The sequence below is a fragment of the Acomys minous genome, assembly GCF_964271855.1.
Source record: "Acomys minous genome assembly, chromosome: 9".
Lineage (NCBI taxonomy): Eukaryota > Metazoa > Chordata > Mammalia > Rodentia > Muridae > Acomys > Acomys minous.
The window spans coordinates 53,653,899-53,674,882 of NC_140490.1; the positions used below are offsets into that span (position 1 = coordinate 53,653,899).

General features: G+C 44.3%; 1 long non-coding RNA gene across 3 annotated transcripts in view; it reads left to right on the forward strand.

Annotated features, from left to right (window-relative positions):
* Positions 1–5,137: 5,137 nt before the first annotated feature.
* The window catches only part of LOC311604755, a 99,980-nt gene continuing 84,133 nt past the window's right edge, over positions 5,138–20,984 (forward strand). For 2 of the 3 annotated variants that reach the window (XR_014781653.1, XR_014781654.1), the window contains exons 1-3: positions 5,138–5,235; positions 8,710–8,809; positions 19,943–20,034. This is a non-coding gene — a long non-coding RNA (uncharacterized lncRNA). The remainder of the gene's footprint in view (positions 5,236–8,709; positions 8,810–19,942; positions 20,035–20,984) is intronic. The other variant, XR_014781655.1, reaches the window with a different exon arrangement.

Here is a 20,984-nt window from a genome sequence, read left to right on the forward strand (position 1 = left end):
AGATAATTAAACACCTTAAAATGGCTAGAAACTTGGGAAGCAGAGGCGGAGCATTATATTTAGTTAGCCTCATCTCTCACCCCTGCAAGTTATTCTGTGGTGACTATTTATGTTTCTCCTCACATGGGGAGGCATCAGAAAAGAAGCAGGAGCTAGAAGTTTGTCTGAACTGTCCTGTGGTGGGCACCAGGCAGGTATATAATAAGCAATGCTGGTGCTGGATGGTATTTCCTATGAGAAACAGAATTAGCTTTTATGGGCAAGAAGAATTGTGGGCAAGAAGCAAGTAGGAGGGGAGGCTGCTTAGCAGAGTTGATACCTAGCTAAGATGAAAAGATTCGAGGACAGCATTTCAAGGGACAAGCAGGTGGTGCCCTGTGTGTGCGCATATCTAGTGTACCGACGCATCCTGACGAAACTCATGAAGGAGGGCGGTTGGCCCTGAGCATCCTCAGAGAATCGGTGGTTCCATGTGGTCCCTTAAGGACTCAAGCTTGCCAGTGCTCAAGTCTTTCCCACGGGATGATGGCATTTGCACGTGACCCGCACACATCCTTCTGTGTGCTTTAAATACCCAATACGCCATAAATGTGCTATGCTTTGTTATACGGTATCGTTTAGGGAATGGCAAAAATAATCAGAGAGGTTGGGGATGTAGCTTGTGGCAAAGCATCTACCTGGGTTCAACCCTCTACCTGCCAGAACAAAAAGAAAATTTTCATGTGTTCAGTGAGATGAGTACATAGTTTTTCCCCCCATGCTTTTGGCTGAATCCCTCAGTGCGACTTCCGTGGATACAGAAGGCTGGCTGTGTGTAGAATCAGTTTCTAGAATTTGCCAGTCATTTCTAGAGTACCCCGAAGATACTGCTAGGCTGCCTCCACGTGGATGCCAACATCTACAGACCGAAAGCGATCAGTGTGAGTCTTCCACATGGGTTGATCTCAACTGACACGGGATGACGGCAACCTGCTTCCACAGGTGGCCCTCTGTTCATTTGTATGAGACGTACAAGGCTGTCCTGACTCAAACCAACTGTGGCCCCAACCTTCCTCCTCCCACTTCTGGAGGAAGAAGGTATCTTCAGGGTCTCCTTTCCAGCTGTCAACCTGCTGATATTCACCCAGGAGCCTTTGCGTGAGAACCGCTACACACTGAATAGATATTCTTATTGTCCGTCATGACCTGGATTTGGCAAGAGAAACTTCACAATCTGTGCTTTTTCCTCCTTCTCCTGGTGACATCATTTTTTAAAAATTATTATTTTCACAAAAAGCCACCATTGGAAGGATTGAAAAATATGAAAAAAAAAATACCGTGCCGTGTCCCTTCTGTTGGAAATGTTGTGGTCTTGAGCTGATTTGATAAAAGAGGAGGAGAAAGGGAGACAGAATGGCAGAGCTCTGAATTTAGAAACCTCGCTGCGCTCTCAGGATCTGATTTGGCCTGAGAACGCATCAGATAAAAATAACAAGTGGCGCAGTAGAGGACAGATCTGCAAGCTTCTCCGCTGCCCGGGGGCCGCGCATGCCCAGTCTGCACCTCTTTGGTGGCAGAGCACCGAACTGCATTCCCTAGCAGAAGGCCAAAGTGAGAAAGGGCCTGTGTTTGATGTATGAGCTTTGGCTTGCCATCGTGAGTCACCCCAGAACTAGCTGCAGGCAAAACAAAAATCTTTTGTGATTAATTAGAAAAACTGGACGATTATGAATTGACTGCACACAGCCGGGGTACGGTAATATAAATAGTAATGACTCCAGCACGCCTGATGAACACTCGTGTTTATATGAGATCACTGGAGAAAGGCAAAAATTTAACATGGAATCTGCTGAAATAGGATGACTTCTGATCTTGGACAATTTGAGGGTCTTGACTGAGATTTTTTACTGATGCCTTCCAAAGGGGTTCAAGCTGACCTTCCTCCCCCCACCCATCCAAATTGAGCCAAAGCAGCCTTTTGCTCTTTTTACTTTGTCTTTGCTCTGTGTGTGTGTGTGTGTGTGTGTGTGTGTGTGTGTGTTAAAGATTGAACCCAAACATCCCTTTCGGCAATCTCTATGGACTCCCTCTCACCTTTTGCTAACCTCCCTGCCTGCACATGGAGTCGACATGTGGTTATTTTGTCCCTTTGGTGCCGTCTGCTTCTTAGAAAAGGAAGACATGGCCACAGATATGTTTTGATTTTGAGACACTAGCTGCCTTAATATTCGAAGGAGGAGGGCACCGACACCAGCAACCTTTGTTATCAGGGAACTCAAAGATCAGAATATTGTGGCACACTTCCCTTAGCAAATGGCTTATTATTCTATTTGTGGAATGTCAAGTGGACAGGCCTGTACACCATAAAGTGCAAAGAGCAAAGCTCTTAATAACCACGGGCACGCGCGCACACACACACACACACACACTCATGCACACTCACATGTACACATATATTTGGCATGTTTCACTTGTTCTTCTCTTTGAACATCCTCTGTCCTAAAGCTAGGGATGATTATGATAATTTCTTTTCAAAGAGGTTCCTGATTTAAAAAAAAAAAAAAATTAAACCCTGACAGTGCCGGCAAATGTCAAAACACAAATTTCCTCCAATGATCAGTTTTTAGCCACCAGGGTGAGCAAGTTACCCTTTGTCCTGGGGCAGCGTGCAGCTAAAGGCAGCCACAGACCTGAAAGGAGAAAAGAAAATGCCATTTCGCCACTTGCTTTTCCCCTAGCCTCTACCCATCTCGGACAAAAAAAAAAAAAAAAAAAAAAAAAAGTCTTCCAGACCTTTGAAATTTGGTTTCTGTCAGGCAATTAACTTGTCTTAACAGTGCATTCTCCATCTCCAAGGGCCTTTTTGGGGTCCTCTGTTTGCTGTTTGCACTCGCCAGCGTTCACATTGTTTTCTATTATTATTCAAGCGGGGCCGCCTCAGTAGTAAACCCATTGACCATTCAATCAGAGCGGTAGCTGCTGTGGATAATTAAAAGTTCCCAACCTCTTGCCCCAAGGCCAGGCTAGAGCCAGTCAGAGAGGAGCCAGGTCCTAGCTGCTCAGGGAGCAATCGATCAGCTGATTAACCCTCCTTACTGATTGGTTAGAGCTGATTGCATCTCTAGTAGAGAAATCTGCTTTGGCCCTGGGGCACAAGAGGCAGCTATACATTCAGGGTGGCTGGGCAAGCAGCCTAGGAGTCAGTGTCCTTACACAAAGTGGAGGGAGGGAAAGAGACCTTCTCTGACAGAAAGGTTTTTAATCTCCCCACCATCATTTCCCAACCCCCCCCCCCACCAGACCATTTCTGCTTTTGTTTCTAAAGAGAATTTCTGCTTAGGTGTCAAGAATGGTGGAAGAAATTCTGGGCGTGGCAGCTGGTGATTCTGCCTGACAATAGTGTACGCTATGGACACACCCTTCATAAAACAGGTCCCTTTCCTGGCTGCCTCTTGGCATTCAGAAGCAGGTGACTGTGGCTGACAGGGTTTGTTTTTGCTAGTGCATATCTATCTTTGGCGATGGGCGAACAGCTTGCCTATCTTGGGCTTTGGCACACTTTGGCACAATGAGTAACATTTACTGTATTGGAAAAGAAGCATTGAGACAGAAATGATTTCCCTCTTGTTCCAGAAGGGAGTAGCTGTGAGGCTATGGGGCAGGTGTGGCCTGGCAGAGAAGCTGAGTCTCCCTGGCTTTGGTAGAAGAGCCAGTCCAGAGAGCCTGCTTGGAAATTGTTAGCTGTGATGCTCCCAGGCATGCCTCTTTAAAATCTGTGGCAAAAGGGAGAAAAGTTGAATTTTTGCAAAGCAGACTTTGGCTAATATTACCTTTCCAGGGCCTTCAAGAAAAACCAAACTTCCCATTTGTGTCTAAGGCAGCAGAGAGTGTGTGTGTTCTCCAAAAGCCCTCATATTTGCTCCTGTTTTCATGTACTTTAACTGTAACAACAACAACAACAACAACAATAACAACAACAGCAAGAACAAGGAGACTTCTCAGAAACTTAGACATTATTCACCTCATAGTGAAATCAATGACAACAGAGACAGATCTCAGAGTCTACTGAAAAAGCTAGTGGTCCAAGGTGTGGCCATGGTCCTAGGGATTCAGAGAACGCATCCTTTATGATCTGTTTGCAGTACCATGGCTGTAGGAGCATTTGCAGGGACCTGCTGCTCCCAGAAGGCTGTAGGTAAGCCAGCAGGTGTGAGGGCAGTCTTGGAGGAAGGATTGGGCATTATTTTGATTATATTCATCCCAACCTTAACCAAAGTACAAAGACCCACATGACCTCAGATGTTTGTTAATTTCTTGAGAGTTTTAATATTCCTGTTTCAAAGAAGGTTGATTATCAGAGAGTGCGTGTATATGCGCACACAGACATGAGATTTTTTTTTCAGTGAGTTTGTGGCTATTAATTTACTCTTAATACATTGCTGAAACCAAAGTTGAATTTGAAAAAAAAAAAGTGTTAAGCAGATTTATGCCATTTTGGGAAAGAAAAGATGACCAACCCCAGGGCATAGGGACGACAACATGGACCTTGTCACTGCAAGCCAACTTTATGCTCCTCTGAAAGCTTTGTAAGTACCTATTCCTGCCCAGCTAGAGACTTACAGTGTAATTTATCTTGTACCTGCTGCTTAAAGCCATTTAGAATTTTAAATGTTTTCAATAAAGCCATGCTACTCAACATGACCTGTCTCTGTAAACGTAGGACTGTGTGCAGTGCATCTCAGAAGACGTGGAGGGAACACATTGCTGTTTCATGGCTGGGCGAAACTGGACCTGGGTTTGTTGTGTTTATTTTTTATCGGCCCCCTCCCCACTATTATATCATTCCCTTCTCTCTCTCTCTCCCTTCTCTCTCTCTCTCTCTCTCTCTCTCTCTCTCTCTCTCTCTCTCTCTCTCTCTCTCGTCTTTGTTTTTTTCCAAGACAGGGATTCTCTGTGTAGCCTTGGCTGTCCTGGACTTGCTTTGTAGACCAGGCTGGCCTTGAACTCGCAGAGATTGGCCTGCTTCTGTCTCCCTGAGTGTTGGGATCACTCCTCTTTCATTATAAGAGGAATAGAGTATCATATTCTATAAGCAAAGTGAAAACCACTCTTTGCAGCTAGGACTGACTGTTGGTGCTCTCTTTCTGCAGGAGTGAGATGCTGCTGCTGCTGCTGCTGTGAATGCCTCCGAGGTGGAAGCTGCATCCACACACACTGTGTGGCTAATGAGTGCAAACCCAGCCCAGCTCAGAGCAGGTAGCATTCCTGAGCAGGGAAGCTCTGTAACCTGAGACCCAGATTAGCCATCTTCTCGGTAGGAAAACAGACCACAGAGCACTCCACTTTAGGCAGCGACAGGCAGCTTCCTTTCTGGACATGTTTATTTTCCAAAGAAAGATGATAGAAATCCTGGGTGATAGGGAGCTTATTAAATGAATGCAACCGATTTTTTCCTTAGGGATTTGTCTTGTCATTTTGGGTATCACTCAGAAATGTCTCAACGCCACAACAACAACAACAACAACAACAACAACAACAAGCAAACAAAAAACTCGAGTTGTATTGTTTTCGATGTGTGAAATAAAAGTTTTTACTTCCCCCTATTTTTCTCTTTCTTTCTTTCTTTCTTTCTTTCTTTCTTTCTTTCTTCCTTCCTTCCTTTCTTCCTTCCTTCCTTTCTTTCTGAAAATTTTTCTCAACTAACCAAGAAATCATGCAGCCATCATCCCAACCAAACACTAAAGTTTGCATTACATGGGAATCTGTAAAACCAAATAAGTCCCTTTTCTAACTCCTTTACACCAACTTTATGCTCCTATCAGTGAATTTAGAATCAGAGAAACATAAGCAGCCACCAGACAGTGTCTGCTCAGAAACACTATGCCACAGCAACATCAAGGGACTCATGGAATCCCAGACACCAGACACTAAAGAGGAAAAGGGCGTCCTGTGTGCATCTCTTTTACACAGACCAGAAGGCTGTGTTTAGCTTTTGATGTATCAGTCTGCTTAGGAATTGTAAATGAACGAAGCACAGTGTTTAGCAGTAAAGTATGGTCAGAGCTATTAAATGTGGCTACATTTAACAACCGTGTATTGATTTTTTTTCTTGTAATTTTATTTCCATGAACATTTCTAGTTTCTTAATTAGTAGCCTTTGAGAGAGAGAGAGAGAGAGAGAGAGAGAGAGAGAGAGAGAGAGAGAGAGATATTTAGCCGTCTCTCCACAAGAGGATATAGCTTGTAGGTGATACAACTCTGGAAGTTGTAGAAGGGACTGGCCTCCCTTGTGTCCTGTAGGTCTGGGAGGGAGCGAGCCAGCCACTGTTATTTTTGCGCATGTGCAGATGCGCACATGCACGTGCACAGCTTTTCGCTGCCTTGGTCTGCCAGTACAATTAAGACAAAATAATGTTGGGGACCTGGTGACAAAACTCAACAATCTCCAATCGAGTACTCACCCCATAACGGGAAGGGCTGTTTACCCCATGTTCCTTATTAAACTGAAGTATTTTATTTAATGAGCATGAGTCATGCAAGGTGTTCCCATAAATCATCGGCTGGTTTACAAACTCAATAACTAGGCTTCCTGCTCTAACTAGGCTGAGCACACCTTAAATTATTAACAAGCCAGGCCCTTGAGGCAGATCTTTGATGACGATGATATAAACACTGCGAAGACAAGGTGCTCTCTCAGCAAAAGATTATTGACTCTAATTACCATTTACCACAGGAAAAAGAAAAGAAAAGACAATAAAATATGAGGGAGAATTTAAATCTGAGACTTAATTTTATGAGTGCTTTAAATACTTCACCCCTCCCCAACTTTTTTCCTTTCTCTTCTTTCTTTTTTCCCCCCTCTTCTTGTTTGTGGCTACCCTACTCAGCCAGGCACTGTTGATTTGTAATGATAGCCCGTAGTTGGTTAAGCTTAAAGGGGTGACAGTTGTAGAGAGGAAAGGACTGAAACGCAGGAGCCTCTGTGGGTGATATTATGCTTATTCTTTGAAAGGTGATGGAAAAAGGCTAGGGGTTGGAGGGAAGGGAAAAATGATAAGACACTGGGTGAAGAAAGAAAGAAAGGATAAAGAAAGTCCAGATGTAATAGTTTTCATTTAGGCGTGATTATAAAAAAGGTTGACAGACTGACGGAAACCTTGGCAGTCACCTCGGTTAGTAGACTAGCACTTGAGTTGGCTGCTCTGAAGGGGTCACTGGGCTGTGGCTGTGCTTAGATTGTGCTGTGTGTAGTCACTACAAGAGGGTTGCAAGGATGCTAAAACGAACCAGGTCTAGGGATGAAAGAGCCGATTCAAAATAATCCTGAAAATCTAGTCCAATGGGCTGTGGTGTGTAGTAGGCCCATGAAGAGAGAACTTTCTTTCTGAGTATTTGGAAGGTAGCCATAGAAGCTGGAAGAGGAAGAGAGGTCTTACAGGCTGGAGTGCCTAGGACCGGGGATAGGTGGCAAAGAGCCTTAGTTCTACAGAAGGACAGAGGGGCCTCTGTTCCCACTGCCCTTGTGGGTGCACGCAGTTCTCCTTTTAAAGGCTATAGGCTCAGTATTGTCTGTAGACTGGATTGTTGCCTTCAATTTTCCTTTTAAATAACTCTCCCACCCTGGGGTCGGGGGTGGAGGGAGAGTTGTTCAGTGTTCGTTGTTCTCCCAGAGGATCTGAGTTTGGTTCCCGTTTTCTATCTTGGGTAGCTCACAGCGGTCTCCTGTAACTCCAGCACTAAAGTGTCTGATGCCCTCTTCTGGCCCCCTCCCCCTCCCCCCCCACCCCCGGACACCTGGACACATAACACACACCCACACACACACACACACCCACCCACCCACCCACCCACACACACACACACACACACACATTCTCTCTCTCTCTGGTAATAATAATGATAATAATAAATCTTTTAAAAAAATTTAAAAATTTATTATGTATACAATGCTTTGCCTGCAGGAGATACCTGCAGGCCAGAAGAGGGCATCAGATCACATTATAGATGGTTGTGAGCCACCATGTGGTTGCTGGGAACTGAACTCAGGACCTCTGGAAGAACAGTCAGTGCTCTTAACCACTGAGCCATCTCTCCAGCCCAGAATAATAAATCTTAAAATAAACCTTCCATTTTTCATTAAATGTTTTATCTGTGGAATCATGTTATGTAAGAGTTGGAGTGAAGTTTGTAAATGACCCTTCCTTTTGCAAATGTGCAAATTCCATGTCTGAGAAATGAGGTGCTTTGACCAAAACCGCCTCTCGAGGGATGATGGGTGTCCAAATGAAGTAAGGCTCCAGGTAGCTTATGTCTTGTCCGTGCCCTTCCTGACCAGCAGGAATAAGACTCAAGACAACCAGGTTCCTTCTCAAGGTGGTTTACTCAGGAATGAAGTTACAGCAGTATCGCTTGGCAGAGAATGGCCCCGCCCCCAGGCGGGCAAAGGCTTATACCCTCAGCAAGAGCCAATCAGGGAGAGCCACGTGTAGCCTCTCCATAGGTCCGAAATGAGTCACAGAGACCGTAAGGCTTGATGCCCGTGCTGATAGCCATATAAGGACTTGTTTACCAGGGAGAGCACTCACCATCGGGAGGGTGGAAGGCGGAAGCCAGCGCCATCTTTAGGCGTGGCAACATCGCAGCTCTCGACAATGTCTATGCAGGAGGTGGTGACTGTATTTAACTCAGAGCCCCAGAAATGTGGCTAATGATTTGGAAACTGTCTCTCAGCCTTAGGCATGAAGCACACAACAGTGATTCTCAACTCTGTCCATCGCCGACATATGCAAGATAGGCGGCCTCACCGTAAGTACACCTGGGCAGAACGTGAGTAAGTAAAATCTGCACTGTTTATTAAAGTGTTCATTTAATGGGTCGTTTCTAGGACCATGTAGAACTTGGGGTATAGGCAAGACTCAGGGGTATAAGGATCTTGTCCCCCCAAAGCCATGTATCATTCTCTAATATCTCTTGGGGGGTCACTCAGCTCTCCAATCCATCCTTCATGGCGTTCTTGTGTGGTTACAGAGACATTTGGTAGACGCGCATCTCTTTTCCCATCTGCTGAAGATGTGTGGGGTTTGGCTTTTGCACCAGTTAAATCCTAGGTCAGAACTCCAAGCAGGGCACCTCCAGGGGGCCCTGGGCTTAGAGACTCGCTTATCCCAAGAGCAAAGGGTAAATCTGTGTAAAGTGTCTCTCTGTACTTTGGGGGAATCCTCAGAGAGTTAGTTTCCTCTCTGGTCACTCTGTCCCTGCTCAAGCTGAGGGGCCCACTTGAAACTGGGAACAAAACCCTAAATGTTCATGACCTGAACTTTTTTTTCCCTCTACGAGCCAGAGCACCTTGATCAACTTCTAATTGAGGTTGTTTTCACCATAATTACACATGGGGCTCTAAAGGAAGTTTTCTGTAGTTTTATTTTTCTTTTTGTCAGAAGAAATATAATACTTCTGATTTTTGCCTGTCTTCATTAAATAATACCTTTAATTCTCTCTTCTTGCTGTATGTTATTCATATGCAAAGACAAGTAGGTTACACATAAAAAACTTAATTTGAAAACAACCAACCAAACAACCAAACAACCAAACAAACTCTTCCAATTCTTTTTGGATAGCCAAGTGAGTACAATTGCTACTTCCTGGCAAACCAACCACGAGCTAAACAAATACCAGGGCAGAAGAGATAACACAATAAATGTTTGTGTGCATATTTATGAACTGTGTTCCACTGTAAAGCACAAAATTTACATACACTTCAAGACTTCTCCAAGCCCTTTGTTCTGCAGTGACTGCTATGCTAAGAGCTCCTCGCTGGAGCTGTCTTTTCAGGGGCACCTCCGGGTGACCTGCAAGGTTCTTCCCAGCCTCTGTGTCTGGGCTCTGTTCTGAGAGATGCCCTGAGGCAGAGAAGGCTGATGGCTCTGCCTGGCCCTGCTCTCTGGGTCAACCCAGGGCTCAGTGTCCGCCCCTCATCAATCTAACCCAGGGAGGGAAGGAACAGGAATGTGTATGTGTTGTCCAAGCTCAGCTCAAGAGGGCCTGTCTGGGGGTTGCTGCTTGCTTCCTTCTTGAGTACAGGATGCTCTTGCTAGGACCGGGATTTCTGCCACTCAAGACTGGAGACCCAGGATTTACGTGTCTTAAAAAAAAGATCTAAACAAGTTCAATCCCCAGCAAAACACACACACACACACACACACACACACACACACACACACACACACACACGACACCCTATCTGATGTGGCCCCAGTGCTGTGTATCAAGTGCTAATGTGTCCTTCGGTAATTATTTTTCTTTTAATTTTCCATTATTCCATTCCTTCTTTTGTTCTTCTTGGTGTTGGGGATTGGAACTGGTGCCGTGAGCACACTTCTAGGTTCGATTTTTGTTTTGATTTTTGAGACAGAATTTCTCTGTGTAGCTCTAGCTGACCTGGAACTTGCTCTGTAGACCAAGCTGGCCTCAAATTCGCAGAGATACTACTGCCTCTGCCTACCAAGTCCTGGATTAAAGACATGTGTCACTACTGCCTGGCATCAATTACTTTTTTTTTTTTTATCTCTAGGCAATGCATACATATGTGATACTGTTCCAGGAATAAACATGCAGATAATCCTTCAGAAACTGTGATCTTGCTCTGTATTCTGGATTTCCTTTTATAACTTAAACACCTTTAGTTAATTACAAAGGGGTGTGTGTGTGTGTGTGTGTGTGTGTGTGTGTGTTGGGGATTGAACCTAAAACCTTGCTTAGATCTTTAAAAAAAAAAAACAACTGCTTAAATCTTGGGAAATGATACAAAGGAATCCAAGTGGCATGCCATCAATGGCCTTGTGCTGTTTCTCAGCTGTGATCATTACAAAGTCGTGGCCAACTGTGCTTATCTCTATCTGATCCACTTTCCTCCTCTACTGATCTACCGAGTCGAATCCCAGCCATCAAAGCAAATGAACGCACCTGCTCTCTGCTTTTAAAAAATATCTTGATAGTAAGCCTGGAGTAGTGGCACTACAAGCACTCAGGGAGGCAGGGGCAGGTGGACTGATGTGAGTTTGAGGCCAGCTGGTCTACAAAGCGGAGTCCAGAACACCCAAGGCTACACAGAGAAACCCTGTCCCGATTCTCTCCCCCCAAATCTTGATAGAATATGTCACACAACAGTGGCCATAGCTCTTATTGATTTATTGGTTTTTGGGCCACAAGTGTCTAACTCACACAGTCTCATGGTGTACACTTCTAGCCTCCAATTTAGCCACTTTGAAGTTTATATTTTAGTAGGAGTGAAGGAGCTTGGCATTGTGGCGCAACCATCCTCCGCACATCTCTTTCATCTTAGAAAACCGGAACTCTGTACTCACTGAACGTGGTCCCATCTGGCTTCCCCTTGCTTCAGCAGCCACCCCTGTAACCATGAGGCTGTGGCTGTGACAGCTCACATCACAGGGGGCTGCCACAGGAGGAAGGAATCAAGTGAGTTCCTTTTGTGCCTAGCTTATTTCATTTGATGTAATGTTCTCGATGCGTACCCATGCTATAGTGTGAGTCAGAATTCCCTTCTGCACCGAGAATATTTTTAAGAGTCAAGTGTAATAGCTTCACCATTTTTACCCCTTTTGATACATTTATTTGGGAAGTATTAAATAATTGACTTTTGAGGATAAAGTCTCCCCCTCCGCTCCACCCCCCACCCCCCACCGCAAAGCACCACACAGTGGGAAGGGTGTTAGTGGGTCTGTGACCTCAGAGGCACACAACACTTATCTTACATGAGTTTATGGAATTTTGTACCTGCCTGCCTCTTGCCTATACACTTTGGGCCCCGTACACTATACAGAAAATGCACCCTAAGAGCAGACAGTTCATCAATGCAGCTGTGTTATGGTACCAAAGGGGGGATTGGTTTCAGGACTTCCAACTCCATATCAACATCCTCTCACACCTCCTATAAAACAGCACAACATTGCCATATAGTTTATGCATATCATCCCATATGCTATACATCATTTGAAGATTACTTATAAAACCCACAACAATGTCAGTGCCACACAGGCTACACTGTATTATCTAGGGACTGACAAGTGACAAGAAAAAACAAACAAAAACAAACAAGGTCTGATTATGTCCATTTAAAAAAAAAATAAAAAAAACTGTTAAGCCTCAAAATACTGAGTCCTCAGAGGGGAAGATAAGAAGGTCTGACTGTGCTTAACTGTATTTTTCTGTGGATGAAAAATCTGGACTTAGCCTGAGGGGCTAAGTCCTCAAGAAGCTACTGGTAGGATCAACATACTTTGACTCTAAAAACATGTTTCTCAGGGACTTCAGGTCTTTTTTGGAGTCAGTAAATTAGCCCTCTAAGTAGCTCTAAAACCAAAGGGAGGGGCTGGAGAGACAGCTCAGTTGGTGAAGTGCTTGCCACGAAAGCGTGATGACCCTTCAGTACCCCCAGAACCCAAGGAAAAATAATTAGGCATGGTAATGCATACTGGGGGGTTGGAGACTGGCAGATCCTTGGGTCAGTGGGGGGGTTCACTGGCCAGCCAGCTAGCCTGATGAGTTCCAAGTCAGTGAGAGACCCTGAGTCTAAACACAATTTCCCCATCAGCCCTACAGGCAGGTAACAAAGCCCTGTGTCACAGTTGCATGGTGGGAACTTCCTGTGTGTTGGAGAGAAACCAACCCTTGAGATAGTCTAAAAGATGTGGTGGATGGGGCTGGATATATGGCTCAGCACTTTCTGTTCTTGCAGAGGACCCCAGTTTGGTTCCCTGCACCCACAGTTGATGGCTCTCAACTCCAGCTCCAGGAGATCCAATGCCCACCCTACCCTTGGAAGCACTTGCACATAGACACAGACACGTGCACAAAAAATAAAAGTAAAAAAAAAAAAAAAATTAAAATGATGCTGTGGGATCCGGGAGCCTGTAGAACATTCATTGCCTCTGGGGACCCTTCCTGGCCTCCCTTTCTACACCCTCTTTTCCCTGCTGGAGTGGTGGTGTCTGCTGACCTACTGTCCTTAGGGTAAAAAGCTTCTGAGACTAGTGAGAGGGGGCACTCCCTGACTTCTTTTTACCTTGTCTCTGTTTTTCATGGTGCTGCGCTGATGGTAGGAACTGGCTGCAGGCTTAACCCTTTCCCCAAAGCAGAGACCTCAGGCAGCCCCTTTGGTCTTCTTTCTGTTCAGGATTCTGACCACACCACTTTTATCTTCCTCTCCCTTTTGTGAAAGAGGAAAAAAAAAAAAAAAAAAGAGAGAGAGAGCACAATTAAAGAAGGTATGGGGCATGGGTGTTAGTTAGTACTTAAGCCAGTGCCTTTTTTTTTTTTTTTTGGCATGGGTGGTATGTGGGCACACAATCATGAGTGTGTAATGATAGCTTTTGCTTCCGGTCTCCTGCCCACCTCCAAGTCACCTCCAGAAGAGCTCCTTGTCTGACACACTGATCTGTCCCTTAGTCATCGCCTGCGTATGACCGTCATTTCCAGTTGCCTCGCTGTTTATTTCAATCCGTATTGTTTTTTTCCCTCTGGTGATTCACCGTGGCTCCTTCCATTCCACGGCCACCTCTTCCGGAACCGGATGCGACCACGAGTTCTAAGTTTATGTCCCTTAGCAGGGTTTGCATTCAGGACATTTGTATAGAATGAACAAAGGCTGCTCTCTGGAGGTCACATGGGACTGACAGGGCTGCAACTAAACCCCACAGGCTCCGCAGTGAGAGAGGAGGTGGAACCTGAGAGCAGAAACCAGGCTTCCATTTCCTAGCTCCCATTCCACGTGCGCTACCCAGAAGGCAGCAAGTCCGAGCAGGCTTGGGGATCGCCCTTGTGCACCGGTGCTCCTGGCTTCTTCTGAGATTATCAGTAGATAGAAAGATGACAGGAACGGGCCGCGTCCTCAGGAGCTCTTTCCCTGCATTGCTCAGCTTCTCTTTAGGTCAACGGAGGGTGCTAGGTTTGGGATGCTTGGACTGACTTCTGTAATGTAGCAATATCTTTCCCACGCCTTTCCCTAGTGCTCTAGCTGGCTCGGCTAAAGCACCTGCCAACCACATGCAAGCCCCGGGTATTAAGCCCTAGCACTGAGACAAACAAGCAGAACCATAAACTGTTGAACATACCGTCAGACTGCCAATGTTTTGAATGAAAAGGGCTTGAGGATACTGGCAGTTCCCGTTTGAAAAGCAGCAGCAGCGTGGCATACATAGCTAAGGCACGGCTTAAGATCCTCAACAGTCTACCAATCTTATTTGCTAAATGTCTCCTACTGAACCATGCTGAGCAGGCCATAAAATAGATACAATATTTTTTTTAAATGTGTTTTTATTTTCAGAAAAGCTCGATAATTCACAAAACCTTTCGGTAATGAGGAATCCAGACTTAAAATATACCGCGTTTGTATCTCTGGATCTCTTGTGTGTGGGCGGAAGATAAAATGAGTCAGCGAGCCCATGAGACAATCCAGGCGTTGGACGCTCAGTGTCCTTTGCCACACAGGCCCTTTGCTGTGACGTCACTCTTCTTGATCAGAAGGGCACAGCCATTCTCCTGCAGCAGAGTTTATGGCTCTGATGAGCGACAGTCATCAGTCTGTACTTCACTAGTTTCGTATATCTGTACATGAAAGGGTTATTTGTGTCTCTACAGTACAGCTTACACACCCATACAATCTTCTGCCTGGAGATACATGTGGTCTGCAGACGTATCCAGGTGGAATTAGCTTCTGTCTGTGATTGGTTTATGAAATCAAAGAAGGGCAGAACCCTTCAACTCCCACCCTCCCTCCACTAGGTTACATTTGCAGGGATTAACTACCTTATTCAATGTATTTCTTAAGAATTAAATTAATTATAATGCATTTGGATTCCCTGAGCATTCTCACAATTAATTTGTGCTATTGAGTTATCAAATATCCCCTTTCTTATGGGATTACCTCCTTTCTGACGTTTTTTTCACTGGTGTCCCAAGAAGTCATTTTGGGCTGAAAAAATTGGATCCTTATTCCAAGGATTTGTTTTTAATCTCCAAAGGAATTCTTGGAACACTGGAATGACATGGTGAGACAGTGGCTAATCCCTTAAGAAGGCGATCTGATCACCCAATAACAGGAGTTACTGAATCAGCAATCAAAGAAAAGGCTTTCTTCTCCTCAGTTGCTTTTTGTATGCCGAGTGCCAACTCAGAGCCCATGCAAAACGCATCATCCCAAGCTCTCTAGAGACCCATTAAACCCAATTTTACAAACCGCACATTTAAATAACGTCTTTCAGATTGCCAGATAGTTGAAAAAAAAAAACCTTGGATTTTTAAAATATCTTAGCTTATGTTTAAAAAAAAATTCTTTCCCCTCCATGGTGTTATGTAACTTCCTTCCCTAAGTCAGATCTCACTGTGCTGTGCAGGTGGTGGCCTCTTGCGAAAGGGGGGGCTGGCAGAGAGGGTTAGGTATGCCACTGCTCAAGGCCAAGGGCACTAGATGGCAGAGGGCTTTTCTTTAAGATACACAGTGTGATTGCTAATCCTTTTAAAATATTGGGCCTGTGTCTTAAGGACTACAATAGACCATAATGCTAGATAATCTCTTTACCCGCATTTATTTACTTAAGGTAATCTAGTCAAGGCCTCATTTGCCTGTCAAAGTCAGATGGTAAAATATTAGCCCTGTGATGTCACTAGTAGAAAACAGTTCCCCAGCCAACAAACAGAAAGCTAGGTCTGTGGTGCGGCTGACATTTGGCCGGCAGGTTCAAGATATATTAAGAAGCTGTTTTAAGTCAGAGCTGTACGATCTAGCTCTCATGTGTTTGGAATTCACAACAGCAACTAAAATGGAATGGAAATTACATAAAACCAAACTAAATTAAATATGTCAATAAAAACGTTACCCTGCACTTGGCAACTTTGCATATATTTCAGAGCATTTTATAAATGACATGCTTTTTGGGAAAAAAGCACACCTACATATTTTGAGAGGAAAAATTGTCTTTTCTTGATAGCTTGGAAGGTGGTCTATGCAAATGAAACAGAAGAACACCTTCACTAATTTTTTTCCTACATAATATTTTCACTAGGCAATATTGGAAAAGGTATTATTTAGCAGGGTTCAGAGAGATGAGTCCATGGCTAAGAGCACTGGCTGCTCTCTCAGAACACCTGGATTCGATTCCCAGCACCCACAGAATGGCTCACAGCCACCTGTAACTCCAGTTCCAGCAGTTTGACTGCCTTCTTCTGGCCTCCTCCAGCGTCAGGCACACATGTGGTACATAGGCACACATGTAAGCCAAACACCCGGGCACATAAAATCAAATTAAAATCAAAAGTTAAGATTCAATTCAATGTGCCCCGCCTGTCATTGCCATCTGTGCTATGTGACTTGAGCAAGCGATGAAAAGGTGACTTTCTTCTCCATGGTCCCTGCCCTGAGTCAGCCTGCTTAGCCTGGCAGGTGGAGGCTGAGCTGCTGTTTCTGTTCCTACTTGTCCCTCTGTCCCAACCTGCACATCCCATTTTTTTTTTAAGAGATGACACAGCTCCAACAAAACTACAAAGTTTGTTTCACTTTTGGAAGTAGCCATGTGTTCCTCTTCTCTCGTCAGCGGGTGATATTTTACTTTGGTGACTAAGTTTCTCCTTTTCTTTCCTGTCATCAAGGACGTGGTCATTTGTTGTTACTGTCTTTCATGGTAGAGGATTTGGTAGGGCCGACTAGGCACCTGTTGGTAGAGCTTGTGTGCCAAAGCAGCTCAGTAGCTGTGTGAGTCAGGAGTCCGGTCCAGGACCCATCAGTTCTGTTCAGGAAGTCATAAACCCTAGCAGGGGACACACCCGCTGAATACCATTGTGAATAATGGAGTTTGCAATGGTGACATTTTGCTCTCGTTACATCTGGGACAGATTTGATTCATACAAAAACACATAATAGTATTATGGCAGAAGTTTCTTTGATTCTCTGGGAAAGGAATGAGAAAGAGTATCGTGTGTGCCAGAGGGCGGTCCAGTAAGCATAGCCCACAGTAGTTATTCATTGTGAACCCAGTGCCTTCCAAAGGTTTCCCAGTGCTGGCTGCCTTGGTCACTGCCTTCTCTGTCAGCCCAACACCCTTGCCAGCAGGTGGACATCAGAAGACTTCTTTGACTTCCTAAATATGTTTCCACTCTTGCTGGCATCCACGTGCTCTAATACCCAGCTTTCTGTCTCTCTCTCTCTGTCTCTCTGTCTCTCGGTCTCTGTCTCTCTGTCTCTGTTTCTTTCTTTCTTAACTTTTTATTGGTTCTTTGTGAATTTCACATCATGCACCCCAATCCTACTCATCTCTCCATCCCTCTATATCCATCCTTGCAATCTCCCTCCTCAAAGGAAGAAAGAAAGAACAAAGCAACCAAAACCAAAACCAAAACCAACCAACCAAACCAAACCAAACCAAACCAAAGAAAAACAACGCCCCCAAAACCAACCGGAAAAACCCCATCTTGCCATGGAAGCTGCAGTGTGCCACTGTTCTAATTGTTATAATAGTTATGCTACCAGTCTCTTACCTTATCCTCTCTTAAAGCCACCTTTATGTTGTCACCAGGATGGCAGTTCTATAAAAACAAGTGTGATCTATGTTCATGTGACACTGGTGTGTGTTGAATGCCCTTGGCCACAAGCTTTCCACAGTTTTGTCTCTTCCTTTCTCTGTACTCTTGAACCTTGCTTCACACTCCACATTTATTTATTTCTAGAATATATTTATTTATTCTTTGACAATTTCATATATGCATACAATGTATCTTGATCATATACACCCTAACTCTTCCTAGATGTTGCCCCAATACCTCTTCTTCCTTCTTCCTCTTTTATCTTCTCCTTCTCCGTCTCCTCCTCCTCCTTCTTCTTTTCTCTAAATCCAGTTAATGTTGCCTACATACATGGTGTGAGGTCATCCACCAGAGCATGGACAGCCTACGAGAGGCTGCATTTCCAAAGAGAAATGATTCTTCCCGTCCCCAGAGGCCATTGATTGGCAATAGCTCCCCAGGCAAGGAAAGATTCATGAGCCCTTCTCTTATCTACATGGTTGAATGTTGGCTGGCTTAGTCTTATGCAAGTCCTGTGCAGGTAACTATAGCTGCTATGAGTTCATGAAAGCAACAGCTATGTCATGACCATAAGACAGTATTTCACAGCATTCATCCACCTCCTCTCGCTCTTGCATTCTTCCTATCCACTTTTAAAAGCTGTTCCTTAAGCCTTTGGCAGGAAACATTGATCGATATCCCGCTTAGGGCAAAAGGCTCAACAGTCGTTTATGCTCAACACTTTGATCAGTTACAAGTTACTGTGAAAAGATGCTTCTCTGACCAAGGTTGAACCAGCACTAACCTATAGGTATAAACATAAATACTTTGTAGGCAGCTTGATAAAAATGTTCATTTAACAAACAAATTTCCCCCTAAGTTTTATGATTTTCCCCAGCCACAAATGGGCTTTGACAAAGTTTACAGTACCTACCATGAATTCCCTCTTGAAGGACGGGCCTCAAGTCCATTGAGAGAGTAATTGGTTTCCCTCATACCAGTTATGCCACTATTGCATCAATGAGGAAGCACTTTTCCCCAGGCAAATGAGTATTGCTGCATGCAGGGTTTACCACCGGATACATTTACTAATGCCTCTTCTGCTCCAATAGCCTGCATAGCTCCTTCTAATATGTGAAAGCTAGCCAGCAGGAGGTTTCCAGATCACTCTCAGCTTGGTTTCTCTATGTCTATGCTCACTTTTACTTTTGTCTCCTCTCCCTCTTGTCCTCTTCTTCTTCTTCTTCTTCTTCTTCTTCTTCTTCTTCTTCTTCTTCTTCTTCTTCTTCTTCTTCAGATTTATTTATTATGTATACAGTATGCACCAGATCACATTATAAGTGGTTGTGAGCCACCATGTGGTTGCTGGGAATTGAACTCAGGACCTCTGGAACAGTAGAGTAGTCAGTGCTCTTAACTGCTGAGCCATCTCTCCAGCCCCCCCATCTTATGCTCTTTTGTCTCCTTATCCTTCCTGCCTTTTCTTATCTTCTCTCTCTCAGTCTCTCTTCCTCTCATCACTCCCTCTCCCTTCTTTCTGGTGCTGGGGGTGGAATGCAGGGCCTTGTTCATGTTGAGCATGTGCTTTGTCACTAGGCTACATCCTGGCTACACTGCTTTGTATTTTCCTCAACTTCTAAGCTTCCTGCATGACAGGAAGCTCCTTTTTCCCTGGCCAATGCTCACTTGATGTTTGGAATCCTCGTCCCTCCAACTAGAGTTTGGAGCTCTCTTCTGGGTGCACTTGGAGTCCTGTGTCCCATCATTGAAAGACAATGGAGTGGGCCTAGAGAGATGGCTGATGGGTTAAGGTTTAGGAGCACTTGCTACTCAATAGTGAGGAGTGGAATTCAGCTCTCAGCCGCTGCATTAGGTAGTCATAAAATCCTGTAATTCCAGCACAAAGGCCCTTGAATCCTCTTCTGGCACATCCACATGTACACACACACACACACACACACACACACACACACACACACACACATATACACACACACAGTTCAAGGCCAGCCTGGTCTACAAAGCAAGTCCAGGACAGCAAGGCTACACAGAGAAATCCTGTCTTGAAAAACAACAAAACAACAACCACAACAACTTTAACAAATAAACAAAATTTCTGGCATGAATGATTCTGGCATGAAGTCCACATCTGGAGTTCTAGCACTTAGGTGACTGTGGCAGTAGGGTTTTTCTGTGAGTTCAAGGCCAACCTGAGTGACACAATGATACCTATCCCCTCAAAAGTTCCAAATAAACCAAACCAATAAAAATGACACAGTTGGCCAAGTAGTAATTCTTGGTTTCTATGTGATCTCATCTTCTGTGTAGTGAACGCTTAGGGACAGAACTCTGAGTCTGCAAGCCCTGGACACATCACTGTGTCTTCTCTTAGGTGATGGAAGATTCATGCACAGTGCTGAACTATGGATTTTCCCATCAAATCACATGGAATAGACCTCATTCCTCAGTTCTGCACAAAAGACAGTGAGTATTTTGAGTAAAAATTATTTGTTTCACACCCCCATCTCTGTTTTGGGAAGAAGAGGGTAGTATTCTGTTATCTTTCCTTGTGCTTTTCTCAGCCCCATCCATTCTTAAAAACTTTCCACAATGCTATTCCAAAATGTGATCTGAGTGAGTGAGAAATATTGATATCCAAGAAGAGTTTAGAAATTTGAATTACTTTGTTGTCATTATCTTTTCCTTTTGGGGAGTGGATGTTCTAACCTCTTAAGCTTGATTGAACTCATATGTTGAGCGTTGATCACTGGGCATGGTATAGGCTTTTGAATTGATTTAGGAGTCTATGTTTTGATGTGCAGTCTGGCTTGAGAGTTAGTGAAACACTGATAGAAGTGGAGTTCATCGATGAAGTCATAAACCAAGGGTGTTTTTTAGGTTTTGATTGTGACTCAGGAACAGCTGATAGGGAGGTTTGTCTTTCTGTGTGTGTGTTTTAATTGGATCTCATATAATAACTGAACAGGAAATGTAAACATGGTCGCCATATTCAGGTCTTCCCAAGATCTTCCCTCCCCCAGTAGGCAAATCCTCTCACACACAAACACTCTAAGTGTTTACAAGGTTCCTGTATAGCTTATTCCAGTGGCCACCAGGAGTTGATGACTGTTTCTCTCCTTGTCACACCTCTTAGGAAAATACTGTACCAGTTTTCCCCCAATTTGAGATGCTCATTTGTTATCATACTTTAAGCAGGCTCTACATTATAATTTAGCAGCACAATGGAATCCCCATTGTAGTTGACATACACTGTGGTGCAAATGATTTAATTTACTAGCAGAAGCATCCGTCTACACATTATTGTACTGATCAGTCATTGCATACTAAAATCACTCATCCTTAATGTAATGATTTGGTATCCCTACAGAGAATTCCAGTCATCAGAATGTCATTAGATACAGTAAAAAAATGAA